Here is a 17,501-nt window from a genome sequence, read left to right on the forward strand (position 1 = left end):
TTTTTAACACCATCTCTTGCATCTAATGTTACATCATTTTGAGCATCCAAATTTGCATTTATATTTGCATCTTATGTTGAGTCATGTGTTGTGTCCACCTTTGCATCTTATTTTGTGTCTAATGGTACATTCAATTTAGAGCCATTTTTTACGTCTACTTTTGTATTTGTTTTTGCACCAAGTTTTGCATCCAATTTTAAGCTATTTTATGCCCCTTTTTGCACCATTTTTTTGTGTCTACTTGTGTCGAATGTTGCACCATTATTTACACCAACTTTTTCATCCAATTTTGCATTTTTTTGGTGTCTAGTTTTACATCGTTTTCACCATCCAAATTTGCATCTTTTTTTGCCTCATTTTGTGTCCACATTTGGATATAATTTTGTGTCTGAGTTCGAGCCTAAATTTGCATGTGATTAGGAATCATTTTTTACATCCAATATGGCATCCTTGGTTTCACCTTTTTTCAGCCCCATTTTGCATCTTGTTTTATGTCTTTTCTTACATCTTTTTTTTTTCCTTTTTTGCACCCAAGTTTGCATCCCAAATTTACACCATTATTTGCATCATCATTTGTCATATTAATTTGTAACGTTTTTTGCTTCTTTTTAACGCTCAACTTTGCATCTTATTTTACATCTAGTTGTTGTCTTTTTTTGCATCTAATTTGGTGCCCATTTATGTGTCCTTGTTTTTGCCCAATTTGTTATCCTTTTGTATGCCATGTTTTGTTCCCTTCTTTGTGTCAACTATTGCACAATTTTTCACTTCTAATTTAAAACACTTTGTATGTCAATTGTTTGCATTTTGTATTAATTCCTAGTTTAACATCCAATTTTACTTTCAATTTTGCATCCATGGTTACATCCGCATTTGACTTCTTATATAGAGTATATTTTTCTTTACATATATGACCCCCTTTATAGATTCATAGTGAAATATATGATAGTTTCTAAATATCATTAAAGCAGATATCACAATTCAAAATCATTTGTAAAGAAATTTAAGAGAAATTGACAACATCCATCCAAAAAAATAACAATGTGTCATTAACAATTTTCAAAACATGTATAAAATAGCAACATAATACTAATAAAATCAGTATTATTTTTAATCAAAACAATTAAAATTCAAATATGATTAACAAATCAAAATATTTCATGAATATCGTTATTCTATGATAAATTAACAACATACATAAATCAAACTCATCGTATGATTACAAAATCAAAATGTCTCATTGATATAGGGTAAATTCACAACGCCCATCTAAACATAGCAATGTCATTCTACACAATAATTTCTTCATAAAAAACAATGCATGTGCATGCCTAGCTACCACCACCAAGATCATCCTCATGATCATCTTGACCATCCTCATTACTCTGATCCACATCATCACCAACACCGCAACTATCATCATCATCTCCTCCTTCACCACCATCATCCTCATCCTCATCCTCATCATCTCCTGATATATGTTGAACATAATTTGGATCATCATCTTGGCAATCATTACCTATAGCATTTTGACAAAAAAAATCAATATTACATGTTAGTATTAATTACATAACACAACGCATGTTTTTGTTATACAATGTTAACCATAAAATGAGGTAAGATATAATATCTAATAGTACTAAAAAATAAAATGAAAATATGGTTTAAAAGTATATTCGAAATCCAACTAAGATTACATACCATAGAGTCCATCCAAACAACAAATTCAACCCATCTCTTTTGCTGCAGCACCTCCTTTTCCAAATGATTTGGAGGTCTTCCATATTTTAGTTCCTATCAATCAGTAAATAGGGAGAAATTAGATAACAATGACTTTCTTCTAGTACAAAATTTATTAAAAAAATATCACATGTTTAATATACTTACAAAGGTTGTTATCAGTGCTTTTAAACCTTTCTGGCCACTACGATGAGTAACTTTTGTCTTGGTTAACCTCGCCTTGGATGCCTTGTCCTTAAACATAAACCAATTCAATTTATTTTCACACAAATACATGTCTAAGATACTTATAAGTATTAACACATTCTAAATAATGTTTAATGAAAAATTCAATACCTGAATGCTCTCATTGCCGGCTTTTCTTTGTGCATCCAACTTCTCATATGATTTTACAAGTTATTTCCATACTTTAAAAGGTATGTCAATAGGTCTTTGTTTCAGTCTTTGATCTTGAGGCATTTTTTTAATTTTTCTTGTTTGGGTAAAAAGTTTTGGTTAAAAAAAACCAAACAAGTAATTCACATCAATGGCATGGGGACTCTATGGATGTGTAAAAAAATGGCTATAAAGAAAACATCCAAAAAACATATGAGCTCTCCCTTTGATGGTCACTTGGGGCATATGGCTGGAAAGGAACAACTCCATTTTCGAAAATCAAGGACAATCCTTTCTCAAAGTCCTTCCTAATATTTGCTCCAAATGTCTTAAAATGAAAAACAAAATTCAAACGTCATCCTTAAACATCTCCCTTAAATATAACGTTGGACCATAAATTCTTCACTTTTATTGTTATCGGCTCTGGAATGATTTTTCTATATGCAATTATATAATGAAATATGTGTGCACTAATGAAAAAACATTGAGTTTCATTTTTCATAATCACAAATAATGAAAAAAGAATCACACGTAACTAGCATCATTTTGGAAATTTTATATTTATTAAAAACCTTTAACATGTTTTCCTCCCATATCTCATAAAAAGGTGTGAAATTTTTTATATACTCTCCAATAAGCACTACAACAAAACCAGCGATTTGGAGGTTTTACACTAAGTTTTTCAACATCGAACTTACTAGGGCTTGCACCACCGGGGTTATTAGTAAGAATCTCATGAGGTTTGCATAGCCATGATTATTAGAATCAAAATAGTAGGATTTGCACTAAAAAACAGTTCATAGAGCTTTCCTGTTGGGGAGAAAATCACAAGTTCAACTTTTGCAGTGCAGAGCACCGAGAGCTCGTAAGCTTTCTTCAGCAATCCACCTACGTTTGGAAAATGTAGCCTGCCTGCTGGCGATGTTCTCAATCCTCTTCCTCTGCATCTTTCCCCTCACTATTCTTGTATGTCCTCTTTCGTTTTTCCCTCCAAACAAACCCTCTCAAATTGAGAAAGCAGAACAACTCACTCGATGAGAATCCGAATCCAATTATCGCTTCTAACAATAACCCAATACGATACCAGAAGTGATTACACAAAACCTCATTAACTCTTCATTTGTTTGGAAAAGAGCCAAGCATATACTTCTGACGAGGGTTTCCGTCTCAAGTCTGGCTCGCAGGACGTCGCTTAGTCAATTGCGAGAAAAGTTTTCCCCCTGCCTGTCACATTCGGTTTGTCACACTATATATTAAAATAAGGCTGATCATACTAACAATAAGGTTGTATAGTTTAAAAGGAGGGCTCTCCTGACTGCATTTGGTTGGTTTGTAGAAAATATTGCTGGAATGTGTAATGTGAATGCTCTGCTAACTGTTTTTTAAGCATTTGGAAGTATTAAAACCCCCTAGGATAATTAATGTAAGACCTGTTAATTAATGTGTAAAGATGGCTATTGTCCTTGGGCTACCTTAGTTGTTCGTGTTTAGTGATCTGTGGTATTATGACTCCTCAAGTCACTATTAAACCATGAGAACCATGCCCAGGCAAACTAGTGTGACATTGTGGATGAGAACCAAAACTAGACTCCTATAACCTCCTTTTTCATCCTTTAAATTGCAGAATTAACTGACTGTTCTAGTAATCATTCTTGAGCACCTGAAGATGTGCACCCTAAATAATAAGAATAATACCCTGTAACATATGAATAGTCTACAGGTTGATATATATGAATGTTACAGTGTGCAGGAGTATGATTCAATTCCATACGAAAATACAAAACATCTGATAGGATTTCCTTATACCTCATAGGAAAACAACCATTGTCCCTTCTATAGATGAGCAGAATAAGTGCTTGGTTCTCTACACTAAATAAAGACAAAGTATAGTACTTATTGCTGACAAAATAGGATTTAAATCGCGGTTCAATTGCTTGACATTCAGCTGGTCACAGAATTGTAGAGTGCATAATCATAAGTGATGTTGCGAGCCTCATTGCTCAAAGTCTAAGGGTCTTGCGAGCCATAATCACAGCCATGTATGGCATATCTTGTGATTATGGCATTTTATGAGGTCAATTCTTGTGAAGACATTTCAGTTTATAATAAATTTTGAACCTCAACAGAGTTTTGGCAAGACCTGGCTGAGCTAGGACATCAACAACACAGCTGATATGAATGACATAATCTAGCCTCAAGAGGGAGCCTCTTTTGTTTCATCACTCTAACAATCTATGAAGTGGTGGAAAGCATAACAACTTCCCCTTGAATATGACACCTAAACTGAGTACAAATCCTAAATGATGCAGCCCTTGGTGCATGTCTCTCAAAGTATCGATATTTCAAATGTTGAAAGCTCTTGTGCCCATTTGATATGCATTAGATTGCAGTTCCCCTGAAGAAAGAATCTTATAAAGGTGAGGCCATGGCCAATATGTTAGCCATATCCATTGGAGTTGCCATTGCTTGACAACTTTAGTGTGATCAGTCCCACCATGATTCACATGGGCTTCTACTCAACACTGGCTGTTGCTATTGTAAGAGTCTTCAAGCTCGTTGAACCCATAGTATTGATAAGTGTATTCTTTGGGTCTCTGGTTTTCAAATTATGCCTATGTTTTCCTCTCAGTATCATTATTTCAAATGCTGAAAGCTCTAATTCCCATTGCTGTGTATTTGATTGTGGTTTCCCTGAAGAAAGAAGCTTATAAAGGTGAGCCCGAGGCCAATATGTTGGCCATATCCATTGGAGTTACTATTTCAGCTTATGGGGAGGCCAAGATGAATGCATGGGAGGTGATTCTCCAGTTAAGTGCAGTTGCATGTGAGACTACCCAATTGGTTCTCATACAAATTCCACGAACATCAAAAGGGATTAAGTTGAATCCCATCACATCTTTGTTGCTCCTTGTTGCCTTGTTTTTCTCAGCACCCCCTGGGCCTTAGTAGAATACCCATTTCTCATAATCAGGGTCTCTTCCTTTGATTTGGATTACATGACATTTCTGCTTGTGCCTTGGCTCTTAATCTTGCAGTGTTTCTTCTGATAGGAAAGACTTCAGCCTTGACTATGAATGTTGCTGGTCTTGTCAAGGACTAGCTGCTCATAACATAATCTTTGTCTGTAATAAATGAAAAGGTTACAGTCATAAACTTGAGTGGGTGTGGACTGGCTTTTCTGGCTGTCTGTTACTATAATCATTTGAAACTTCAAGCTCTCAAGTCCAATGACAACCAACCAAAGTACCTCAGCAGTGCAGCTGATGCCAATGATGAAGGAGAAGGTTTGATAATGACGAGTGGGAGATTCTAAATCAGAGATTCAGAACCAGTAGAGAAAAATCAAACTCAAGCTTCAGGATTAGGTATTTAGATCATTAATATTGTCTTGTGCTAGAGATTACTGTTCTTGGATTGGCTCCTCTATGCCCAGATCTATTTGCAGGGAACAGGCCAGTCATTGACAATGAAGAAGATAATGACAAGATTAGTGTATAATGATGGACAGGATGGTGCCATGGTGCCAACCTAAATCTCAAGTAAGGAGACATCTGTTCATCAATTTGTCAAGAAGCATGGCCTACAATTCAATTGCTCTAAGCCTATCACTTCTTCCACCTGTCAAATAAATTGTTTCATGTTTGTTTAGTTGACTATGGTTCTAATAAATATACTATTGTTTGATATAAAAAGACAAAACAAAACAAAAAATATGGAAAGTTGTGACCCCATTTTCTAACTACAAATTGAAATCAGATTACCATAGTGACCACCTCTGCTTATTGGAATCAAAAAGGGGGTGGGTTAACCCAATACGATACCAGAAGTGATTACACAAAACCTCATTGACTCTTCATTTGTTTGGAAAAGAGCCAAGCATATACTTCTGACGAGGGTTTCCGTCTCAATTGCGAGAAAAGTTTTCCACCTACCTGTCACATACGGTTTGTCACACTATATATTAAAATAAGGTTGATCATACTAACAATAAGGTTGTATAGTTTAAAAGGAGGGTTCTCCTGACTGCATTTGGTTGGTTTATAGAAAAGATTGTTGGAATGTGTAATGTGAATGCTCTGCTAACTGTTTTTTAAGCATTTGGAAGTATTAAAACCCCCTAGGATAATTAATGTAAGACCTGTTAATTAATGTGTAAATATGGCTATTGTCCTTGGGCTACCTTAGCTGTTCATGTTTAGTGATCTGTGGTATTATGACTCCTCAAGTCACTATTAAACCATGAGAACCATGCCCAGGCAGACTAGTGTGACATTGTGGATGAGAACCAAAACTAGACTCCTATAACCTCCTTTTTCATCCTTTAAATTGCAGAATTAACTGACTGTTCTAGTAATCGTTCTTGAGCACCTGAAGATGTGCACCCTAAATAATAAGAATAATACCCTGTAACATATGAATAGTCCATCCTGTGCATGTAGGATATGCACATGAGGTCCAATAAAATCACTAACCAGAATACCAGGTGTTATTAAAGCCTCTACAGGTTGATATATATGAATGTTACAGTGTGCAGGAGTATGATTCAATTCCATACGAAAATACAAAACATCTGATAGGATTTCCTTATACCTCATAGGCAAACAACCATTGTCCCTTCTATAGATGAGCAGAATAAGTGCTTGGTTCTCTACACTAAATAAAGACAAAGTATAGTACTTATTGCTGACAAAATAGGATTTAAATCGCGGTTCAATTGCTTGACATTCAGCTGGTCACAGAATTGTAGAGTGCATAATCATAAGTGATGTTGCGAGCCTCATTGCTCAAAGTCTAAGGGTCTTGCGAGCCATAATCACAGCCATGTATGGCATATCTTGTGATTATGGCATTTTATGAGGTCAATTCTTGTGAAGACATTTCAGTTTATAATAAATTTTGAACCTCAACAGAGTTTTGGCAAGACCTGGCTGAGCTAGGACATCAACAACATAGCTGATATGAATGACATAATCTAGCCTCAAGAGGGAGCCTCTTTTGTTTCATCACTCTAACAATCTATGAAGTGGTGGAAGGCATAACAACTTCCCCTTGAATATGACACCTAAACTGAGTACAAATCCTAAATGATGCAGCCCTTGGTGCATGTCTCTCAAAGTATCGATATTTCAAATGTTGAAAGCTCTTGTGCCCATTTGATATGCATTCGATTGCAGTTCCCCTGAAGAAAGAATCTTATAAAGGTGAGGCCATGGCCAATATGTTAGCCATATCCATTGGAGTTGCCATTGCTTGACAACTTTAGTGTGATCAGTCCCACCATGATTCACATGGGCTTCTACTCAACACTGGTTGTTGCTATTGTAAGAGTCTTCAAGCTCGTTGAACCCATAGTATTGATAAGTGTATTCTTTGGGTCTCTGGTTTTCAAATTCTGCCTATGTTTTCCTCTCAGTATCATTATTTCAAATGCTGAAAGCTCTAATTCCCATTGCTGTGTATTTGATTGTGGTTTCCCTGAAGAAAGAAGCTTATAAAGGTGAGCCCGAGGCCAATATGTTGGCCATATCCATTGGAGTTACTATTTCAACTTATGGGGAGGCCAAGATGAATGCATGGGAGGTGATTCTCCAGTTAAGTGCAGTTGCATGTGAGACTACCCAATTGGTTCTCATACAAATTCCACGAACATCAAAAGGGATTAAGTTGAATCCCATCACATCTTTGTTGCTCCTTGTTGCCTTGTTTTTCTCAGCACCCCCTGGGCCTTAGTAGAATACCCATTTCTCATAATCAGGGTCTCTTCCTTTGATTTGGATTACATGACATTTCTGCTTGTGCCTTGGCTCTTAATCTTGCAGTGTTTCTTCTGATAGGAAAGACTTTAGCCTTGACTATGAATGTTGCTGGTCTTGTCAAGGACTGGCTGCTCATAACATAATCTTTGTCTGTAATAAATGAAAAGGTTACAGTCATAAACTTGAGTGGGTGTGGACTGGCTTTTCTGGCTGTCTGTTACTATAATCATTTGAAACTTCAAGCTCTCAAGTCCAATGACAACCAACCAAAGTACCTCAGCAGTGCAGCTGATGCCAATGATGAAGGAGAAGGTTTGATAATGACGAGTGGGAGATTCTCAATCAGAGATTCAGAACCAGTAGAGAAAAATCAAACTCAAGCTTCAGGATTAGGTATTTAGATCATTAATATTGTCTTCTGCTAGAGATTACTGTTCTTGGATTGGCTCCTCTATGCTCAGATCTATTTGCAGGGAACAGGCCAGTCATTCACAGTGAAGAAGATAATGACAAGATTAGTGTATAATGATGGACAGGATGGTGCCAACCTAAATCTCAAGTAAGGAGACATCTGTTCATCAATTTGTCAAGAAGCATGGCCTACAATTCAATTGCTCTAAGCCTATCACTTCTTCCACCTGTCAAATAAATTGTTTCCTGTTTGTTTAGTTGACTATGGTTCTAATAAATATACTATTGTTTGATGTAAAAAGACAAAACAAAACAAAAAATATGGAAAGTTGTGACCCCATTTTCTAACTACAAATTGAAATCGGATTACCATAGTGACCACCTCTGCTTATTGGAATCAAAAAGGGGGTGGGTTAACCCAATACGATACCAGAAGTGATTACACAAAACCTCATTGACTCTTCATTTGTTTGGAAAAGAGCCAAGCATATACTTCTGACGAGGGTTTCCGTCTCAAGTCTGGCTCGCAGGACGTCGCTTAGTCAATTGCGAGAAAAGTTTTCCACCTGCCTGTCACATACGGTTTGTCACACTATATATTAAAATAAGGTTGATCATACTAACAATAAGGTTGTATAGTTTAAAAGGAGGGCTCTCCTAACTGCATTTGGTTGGTTTATAGAAAAGATTGCTGGAATGTGTAATGTGAATGCTCTGTTAACTGTTTTTTAAGCATTTGGAAGTATTAAAACCCCCTAGGATAATTAATGTAAGACCTGTTAATTAATGTGTAAAGATGGCTATTGTCCTTGGGCTACCTTAGCTGTTCGTGTTTAGTGATCTGTGGTATTATGTCTCCTCAAGTCACTATTAAACCATGAGAACCATGCCCATGCAGACTAGTGTGACATTGTGGATGAGAACCAAAACTAGACTCCTATAACCTCCTTTTTCATCCTTTAAATTGCAGAATTAACTGACTGTTTTAGTAATCGTTCTTGAGCACCTGAAGATACTCACCTATACATATTATACTCGTCTAGACATATGATACTCGCATCTCTACGTTTCACTTCTTTACTCTTATCTCGAGCTCTATACATAATCGAAGCTATTCTCTATTATCATAATAGAAACCCCCTCTATTATTTGCATATGTTTCAAACACAAGTATTGAAATAGCAATATCAAGTATGATGGAATTATGTGAAGCTTTAAAGTAGCCCGTGTTGTCATTTAGTTGAAAATAATTAACACTTATTTGAGATTATTGAGGACATTTAATTCCACGCAATTATATATATATAGTTTAGTCATTATAGTGTTGTGAATAACATTTCAAATGGTACGAGAGCACAATTTTACACACTAGGACCTATGGACCTGCATGCAGTATAGATTGTTAAAGTTATTCATCTTAATTATCTTTAAGCTAACAAATTATTAGATCCCACTGTCGCTCCTAGTGCCCTAGCATAATCGAGTTGTGATGGATAGAACAGGAAAAAAAAAGGAAAAGATAGGGCAACAAATGGTCATTACGCATGAAACCAAGTACAAATTACACGCTAATCTGCTCAACAAAGAGAGGGGGATCAGAATAGTATATCTATTAGTGAACCCAAGTACAAATTACATGCCAACCTGCTCAACAAAGAGAGAGGGGTCAGAATAGTATATCTATTTGTGAAGTTATAATCACGATGCAATCATTTCAAAAAATCACTGATATAATGAAAATACTAACTAAACATAGAATCTAGTCGTAATTCAATTTTGAGTGAGGAATCAACAATTTTCCCGAGAGGCAACCCATATAAAGAACGAGAAAAGGTTTTGGTGTGATATTGGTGGAGAGAGAACATGGCTAGGTACATGATTATACTAATCACAAAGAACAGATGCTGAATTTTTATGTTAAGAGTAACACCTTATTATGGTGGAAGACTTTATTACTGCAGCTTGGGTTAGATATTCCTTTGGTAAACTAGGTAATTATTGAGTAGCAAGTTCAAAAACGTTACCTCTCAAAAGGGCTTACAGAAAGTTAATTGAATGAAGTTAATGCACCCAGTAGACAGAGCCATAGGAGATTGTGAATCTAGATTCACGGGGCTATTGAGATCTCTCACTCGAACATAGAAACGTTTAAAAATATATAAATTTGTATATGGATTGAAAGTTTTTGAGAAAGTTTTCATATACTAATGCCTTGCACCTTGCATTAGTTTCAAGGAGCATGTGTTGCCGAGGAGGCTTTGGGTGGAGGTCATCACAGATCACCTTGATGGCCAATTATTTGAGGGCCTAAGAAAAGTCATTTAGCAGTTGTAGATTTTGGATCATGTATAGGGAATAGGGAGGCACCAAGAACACATGTTCTAGGAGTTTATAGATAATACATAGGAAGGCAGGGACCATCTCTTAAAGCCTACAACATGCAGCAGGGGGCTACATGCCCACAACATGCACAACAAAGCAATGCGTCCACATTTACCGAAATGAAGAAATATGAACAACCTACTACAGAGGAATGTTAGATGTGTGGAGGGACATATTTTTAGAGATATTGCCCATAGGTGTACAGAGGGACAAAATTTGAGCAAAATTGGACAACGGGGAGACATATGAACAGAGCGTATAGGATTCAGTCATCTTAGACAGTCAACTTTGATTATTCCAAATCTGCTCAACCTCTCAGAAGGTTGCAAAAACGAATTTGCATTTTATGACAATCTGCCATACTTTGTAACCATTATTCTATTTGTGATACATTTATCTATAAGCTGGGTCATGTCAGTCAATTTTCAAGTTTTCATGGATGAGTTCAAATAAAATCTCTCATAAGCCTAAGTTTTGGTTGCAATCCGAACCTAGCAGTCAGACAAATCTGTGTCAGATATTCACTCTCCTGCTCGTAGGCCGTGCGTTACTCCAAAGTTATCTTCCATCCATATAGAGTGTATGCAGAGTCCATTACGGATACAGTCAACTACAGCAGTCCAACATATAAAGAAACTTTTGATAATGACTATAAAATTCAAATCATAAATGATAAAACTATCAAAATTAAATTTCACATGCAATTTTTCCGAAATTGGATGTTTTCAAATTTAAAATGAGTTTTTGCATCGGTATCAACCCCCAAAACAAGAACCTTCCTTGCAGCAAAGAATACCCACTCACTTTTATAACAGGAACTAAAGACTACAGATATGAAAAACTTTAATAACTGAAAACAGCTTTCGACGGCCCTTAAATGAAACCATCTCTACAATTCTAAAAATATGGAGCAAAAATTCTTTTAAAGCAAAATCCCACTCACAAAACCATATATACTGCTACTACGGCAAACAATTCCATGGAGAGTATGGAATGCATAAACGACATCAAATTTGCAGTATAACTGAATCTATTTTTCCGAAATTCATAAGAAATGAAAAATACAATGGGATCTTGTTAAGGACATAGCAGCAATGCTTTCTATGAACAATATCTGCTAGTTCAAACCTAAAGAAATCTGCACATAACAAAACTCCACTAAGAACAGATCTGAATCAGGGACTTTAACACCTTGACTTGTACTGGCAAGCACACCAGGTTCACTCTTCCATGAATAACGGTAAACCCACCACAGTCAAGCTTTTCCCTTTCAAGATAGCTAAATTAAGGAACATGAAAAAACCATTTCACTAATTAAACAAGAAAGGATGATCTGGAACTTTTTCCCAATTACCAGTTCTACCATAACAGAAACACTGAGCATGCATAAACCCATTTGCTGGCCAATAAGAAATTACAGGCGGTACCTACTCAGATTTTCCAAGACATCACCTGATATAATTAAAAAAGGATGCAGGTCCATTTATTTGAGCTCGTCTTTTTTTTTTTAACAGAAACAACTCATTCTTTTTGGAAGGAACGGATCAATCTCCTAGGACGTGTCGCCCAGGGGATTACCACCTATATGTGAGAGGATGTAAGAAACAACACACTTGGGACTCGAACCTAGGCCAGTGGAGAGGTAAACTCTCACCGATTTACCAGGTAAACTCTCACCGAGGTAAACAGAACGCAAGGGCAAAACACCTCGCGGGGAGATGAATTATTTTACCAATTTTTGCTCAAGAAAAGCAATGCCATTAAATTGTCTTCAATTCTTGTCATATCAGCTAACACCATAAACTGATAGAAAAAGGGTGCATATACACATTGTTTTACAGCCCTCGAGTTTCCTTATAAACCGAATAAGCACGATTCAACCCTAATTTTTTTTCCCAAAATTCACACAAACATAATTTAGAAAGGAAAAGAAGGAAACCCTTAGATGGTTGTTTTTTCTCCTTTTCTTCTTAAAATTGACAGAGATAAAACAATTAAAGAAAAATAAAACGCAAGGGAAAAATGAATCCCACTGTGGGATGAATTATTTCACAAGTTTTCTAAACAATGGCAATTTCAATTAATCGTCTGTCTCTTATTTTTCGTTACTTCTTTGAACCAGAAAACTGCATAAATTGATCGAAAAAAAAAAGATATAAAGTCATTTTTTCTCCCCTCGCGTTTTATTCGAATCCATAGAAATTCTATTCTACCATAATGTTTACCCCCATATTCACATAAACCCACCAGAAACAAAAATAGAGAAACCTTACGATGATTTTTTTGTCGATAGAAACCCAATTCAACCCTGATGTCTTTTCCCAGATTCAAATAACCCCAATTGATAAAGAAAAAAGAGAAACCCTAAGATGGTCTTTTTTTAAACCTGCTATTCTTCTTAAAATTCATACAGATCAAACTGAAAAATTAGAAATTAAGCAAATTTGCGTACATGGAAAACCCCTCAGACATTGGCAACAGCCGGGGTAGGGCCGCCGAGGAAGGAGAGAAATCCAGGAACGGGCTCCTCTTCGTCCAAAAAGAGATCTTCAGGAACCCTAAACGCGCCATGTGCGCACACCATCGTTACCCCGATCATCAACGCCGAAATGAGCACAGCCCCGACGCTCGTCATAAAGACGATAACAATCGTAAGGACTGTCAGGATTCCCAGCACCTCCCGGTCGCTATAGGTTCTATCGAGCAGAACCAGGGGCTCCCTCCTCAACAGATAAAGGAAGATCCAGCCCCCTAGGAGAGCAACGAGGAGGAAAAACGAGATAGGGTTGGACAAAAGGCTGAAAGCGAGAACGCCAGAGAGCAGGAGGAGGTAATTCACACGTAAGTATGTCCAGTTCTTGCGGACCCTGGTGACCGCTTCTGCCATGGATGCGGGCTTTGCCAGGGAGTTGCGGTCTACGAGCTCCGGCCATGGCCTCCTTTGGGAAAGGGCGTTGTTGGTACCTTCTAAGAGCCCAGAGAAGAAAACACGAGCGGCGGTCGGCGTCGTTGGCAACGTCGTTATTGTAGGCACCGTGTCTGCAGATGACGATGTTGGAAGAGGGCTATAAGCAGCTGCCATTTTCTGGTTCTGGTCTGTATTAGAGTCTGTAAGCAGGGAACTACGTGGAAAAGATCGCAGCAGCGCAGGAGCAGAGGCCTTCTGAATCAAAATGTATTATCGGTGTGGAATGGCAACACCAGCCTCATAACAATGAATATGAATAGCCCTCTAATTTGACGTTTTCGTATTGATTTGTTGAGACTAATTTTTTCATCTTTGGTTTTCACATTGCCCAACGGTGTGTCCTTCAACATTTATGATTTTTATATGTTTAGTTAGTATATATTATGTTGATATATTAGTTAATTATGTAGTCGTAAGAGTGGATGGTTGACTTTTGTGTGGGAAGGAAAATTGAAAAATGGTTTTATGAATTAAAATATCAATATATTAATAAATATAAAAATGGTTGATTATAGTTATTTTCTTTCATTTGCATTTGTTAATGGGATTGTGTTAGGTGGTGGGTGGTGTTAGGTGATGGGTGATGTATGTTAGAAGAAATAATATAATTGTGATAACTAATAATTAATGTGGTTATATAAATTAAATGGTTGATAAATTCTGGTATGTGTAATAATTTTAGTTCATTGTACTTGGTGTATGTGAATACAACTATGTAAATTTTGAATATATGTAAATTATGTGAAAATAAACTCATGAATACCTTGACTGCGCTAACATGCAGTGAAGTTTGGAATGGGCAGATTGGGGAAGGACATCACCCATATTGTCCCCCTTCCTCATGGAATGTGGCTGAGACAGGACATCACCCATATTGTCCCCCTTCCTCAAGGAATGTGGCTGAGACAGGATGATAGCCTTAAGGGAAAACAAAAAGATGACTAGAAAACAAGTTGAAGAGTGTGGAAGAGTAGTCGAAGTGTGTGGAAGAGGCACATAATAATGGGTACAGAAGCTTGCTACACAAAGAACATGCAGAATGCTAGAGACTGTGAAACAAGGGAGTCTTGGGAGAAGACACTAGAGAAGAAATTTGTGTCAAGTTGTTGGTGAGAAGATAACATGTGTAAAGATGGGTGCGATTGAACCCAATGCTTTGTGAATTAGGAATACATTTCTTGTGACCGCATGAAGGCCATTGAACCATGTGTTTAAGCTTGGAGGGCCAGTGGGAACTCATTGGAGGAATTGGGTCACTATGGTGCTTGCCATGAGGTTGATAAACCACCTGGACATTGGATTATGGACCCCTACGATTCTTGCCATGAATATGCAACTGATAAACCACCAAAAGCAGTGGATTTCGCCTCTTGGAACTGAGATATAACCCATTTAGCCTTAGGTGAAGTCATGTGTTTTAACCCAAAGAGCAAGTGAATCACTATGGTGGTTACTGCTAGAAAGTGATTGATAAACCACCTAGACAGTGGACTCCTCATCATGGTTATGTGATTAAGCCTTGGGTGTGAATTTCCTTGAATACACATCCCCTCAAACTTTAGATCTGGTTCGAAGGGGCGGGTGGTTAGCTACAATAAAGGCTACAGTGTGACTAGCCTATGGTTGGATGGAGAGTTGAAGTCCCTCCTTCAGTTTCCAACCATATTGAAACACATAGATAAGTGTAACATGTTTGTGTATATTGTCTTATGGACTATGATGACTTTTGTTTTGAAGCAATATCTTGTGTGTTTGTAAATGTGATAATTCCCTGGCTGTGAAGTTCGTTGATATGTTCATGAGTGGAATAACATTTGCAAAATTATGGTTTCGATACTTACTTGGGCTATGTTATTTATTATTATGTTCATGATGAAAGTGTAGTTATGTGTTTATGTATACGTAAATGTACCCTAAGAACATGTTGATGAACATATAGTTCAGACCACTCATGCACTGGTTATTTAGTGTGAATCGAGAGTTGGACTTTAGGCCTTGGGTTATATTACACATTAAGACCTTGAGTAGTTAGGCTAGGTGAGGTAGAAATCATCCTACTTTATAAGCCCACTACATCCACGTCATCAGGACGGGTAGGTAGTGTGAGAACTGAACTTCATCCCTATGCTAGTGAGCCCGAGACTAAGTGGGCACTGGTGGAACCACATCCCAACAAAACCATGCCGCATGAACTGGCGCCGACCATCACCCATCAGTTGTCGTTTATGTCCTCAATAAACCAATCAAATCAACACAATAACCAACGCAATTTAGTGTAGACAAAAGAGTTGAGTGTGGGGCCTAGGTGGAACTAAGAGCGTTGGGAGAGTTGTTTGCCATCCACTGCTCATCACTTGTTGTTGAGTTCTTTGTAACCTACAACATAGTGAGAGCATCAATGGAGGCATGGCTGACCCGATCAAAGTTCCAAAGTGGAACCTTGAGTCCACCTTTACCGCTCGCCTCCTGCCACCCTTCTTCTTGGTTGACACCGAGCACCGTGGGTAGAAATAACTTGTAACGATATGACGTGGGCCTGATGGTGGGACTCACCAAGATGTCTTGTCAAAGTTATGCAAAGGCCATAGTTTATATGTTTTCATGGCCTCTTGTGATAGGATGAGCTTTAATCAAGTGTAACTATTGATCTAGGAATATGATTAAGGTAAAATTGGTATTGTCGGAAAGCTCTCAACAAGCTAAATGCAATGGTGATATCGAAAGTTAATTCCATAGACTTACAATAATTAGAGTTTTCTCTAACCCCATCTTCGTAATGGACCCTGGGGATCGGGTTGACGATAAGTAACACCCCCCTCAGCTGGTTGGGAACCTTTAAGGGGGTGGAAGGGAGGTAGTTACATAGTGGTATCAGGGTCCAAGTCCAACACTTGGACTAGATGGGCCTTGAAAGATAAATTTAGAAGCTTTGTTAAGAGTTATAGAGTGGATCATAAAAGAGCAATCACTAAACCCGAAGAGGCTCACACACACCCACACAATAAAAAAAATTGACTTGATAATTTAATTGTTACATGGTACATGTGTGTTAATGATGACTTTGCATTTGATGTGATTGTTGGTTTGACAGGTTGATTAAATGTTATTTTGATTCCTAATATGCATATTGTTATGGGATTTAAAATTTTAGCTAGTTTCATATCAACATGCCTATTACAGATATGCTGAGGTGATCAGTAAATTGAGTTGATTTATTTTTTATTGGCTAACATTCATGTGTGTGCAAACACACACACACACAGAATAATATGAAAATTCTAGCAAGGATAAAGAAATGAGCAGCAGAATGGTAGAATACAACATGCCCAAATCCTATCATCATTAGGAAGAGGAATCGGTGGGAAAGAGGTTGAAGAAAAATTCCCCTAACTAGATGGAGACCCTCAGGAGTTTGAGAGATGCATTGAGAAGCTACAAAGCAAATAATGAGAATATTGTTTGAGCTTAAGAAAGACATATGATACTCGTTCTCGAGCTCTATACATATTATACTCGTCTAGACATATGATACTCGCATCTCTACGTTTCACTTCTTTACTCTCTTCTCTACCGAGATAAAGATCTAGATCTAGTATAACTTAGCCATTCCAATAGCCAATAGTCTTTAGTCCTATTTAGTACCCTTCTAATAGTCCCCTTGGCATAGTAGGTAGATATTGATTCCTTGTCCATGCATGAAGTTCCATAGCAAGAGATTAGACCCACTTCACCATTGACCTTAGCATATGGAAGGAAGGAGGTGTAGATGCCAGTCATAAGGCCAGGAGGTGCCCTTCTAGATAAGCCCATAGCCGATTATAGAGGAATCCCCTGTTTCATCGCAGATTGATGCTTAATATTGAATTTGC

General features: G+C 37.4%; 1 pseudogene across 2 annotated transcripts; it reads right to left on the reverse strand.

Annotated features, from left to right (window-relative positions):
• Positions 1-1,318: 1,318 nt before the first annotated feature.
• Positions 1,319-13,971, reverse strand: LOC149240045 (PRA1 family protein B1 pseudogene; annotated as a pseudogene). Of its 2 annotated transcripts, XR_016246478.1 has the most exons (4): positions 13,117-13,971; positions 1,888-1,974; positions 1,702-1,794; positions 1,319-1,519 (listed from the first exon to the last, which is right to left on the reverse strand). The product of XR_016246478.1 is annotated as a PRA1 family protein B1 pseudogene, transcript variant X1 (transcript). The 2 variants fall into 2 exon arrangements; XR_016246479.1 differs by lacking the exon at positions 1,888-1,974.
• Between the last annotated feature and the right edge of the window lie 3,530 nt (positions 13,972-17,501).

This window comes from Pinus tabuliformis, chromosome 8, assembly GCF_031772625.1.
Source record: "Pinus tabuliformis cultivar Carrire ecotype Pingquan chromosome 8, CPIR1, whole genome shotgun sequence".
Lineage (NCBI taxonomy): Eukaryota > Viridiplantae > Streptophyta > Pinopsida > Pinales > Pinaceae > Pinus > Pinus tabuliformis.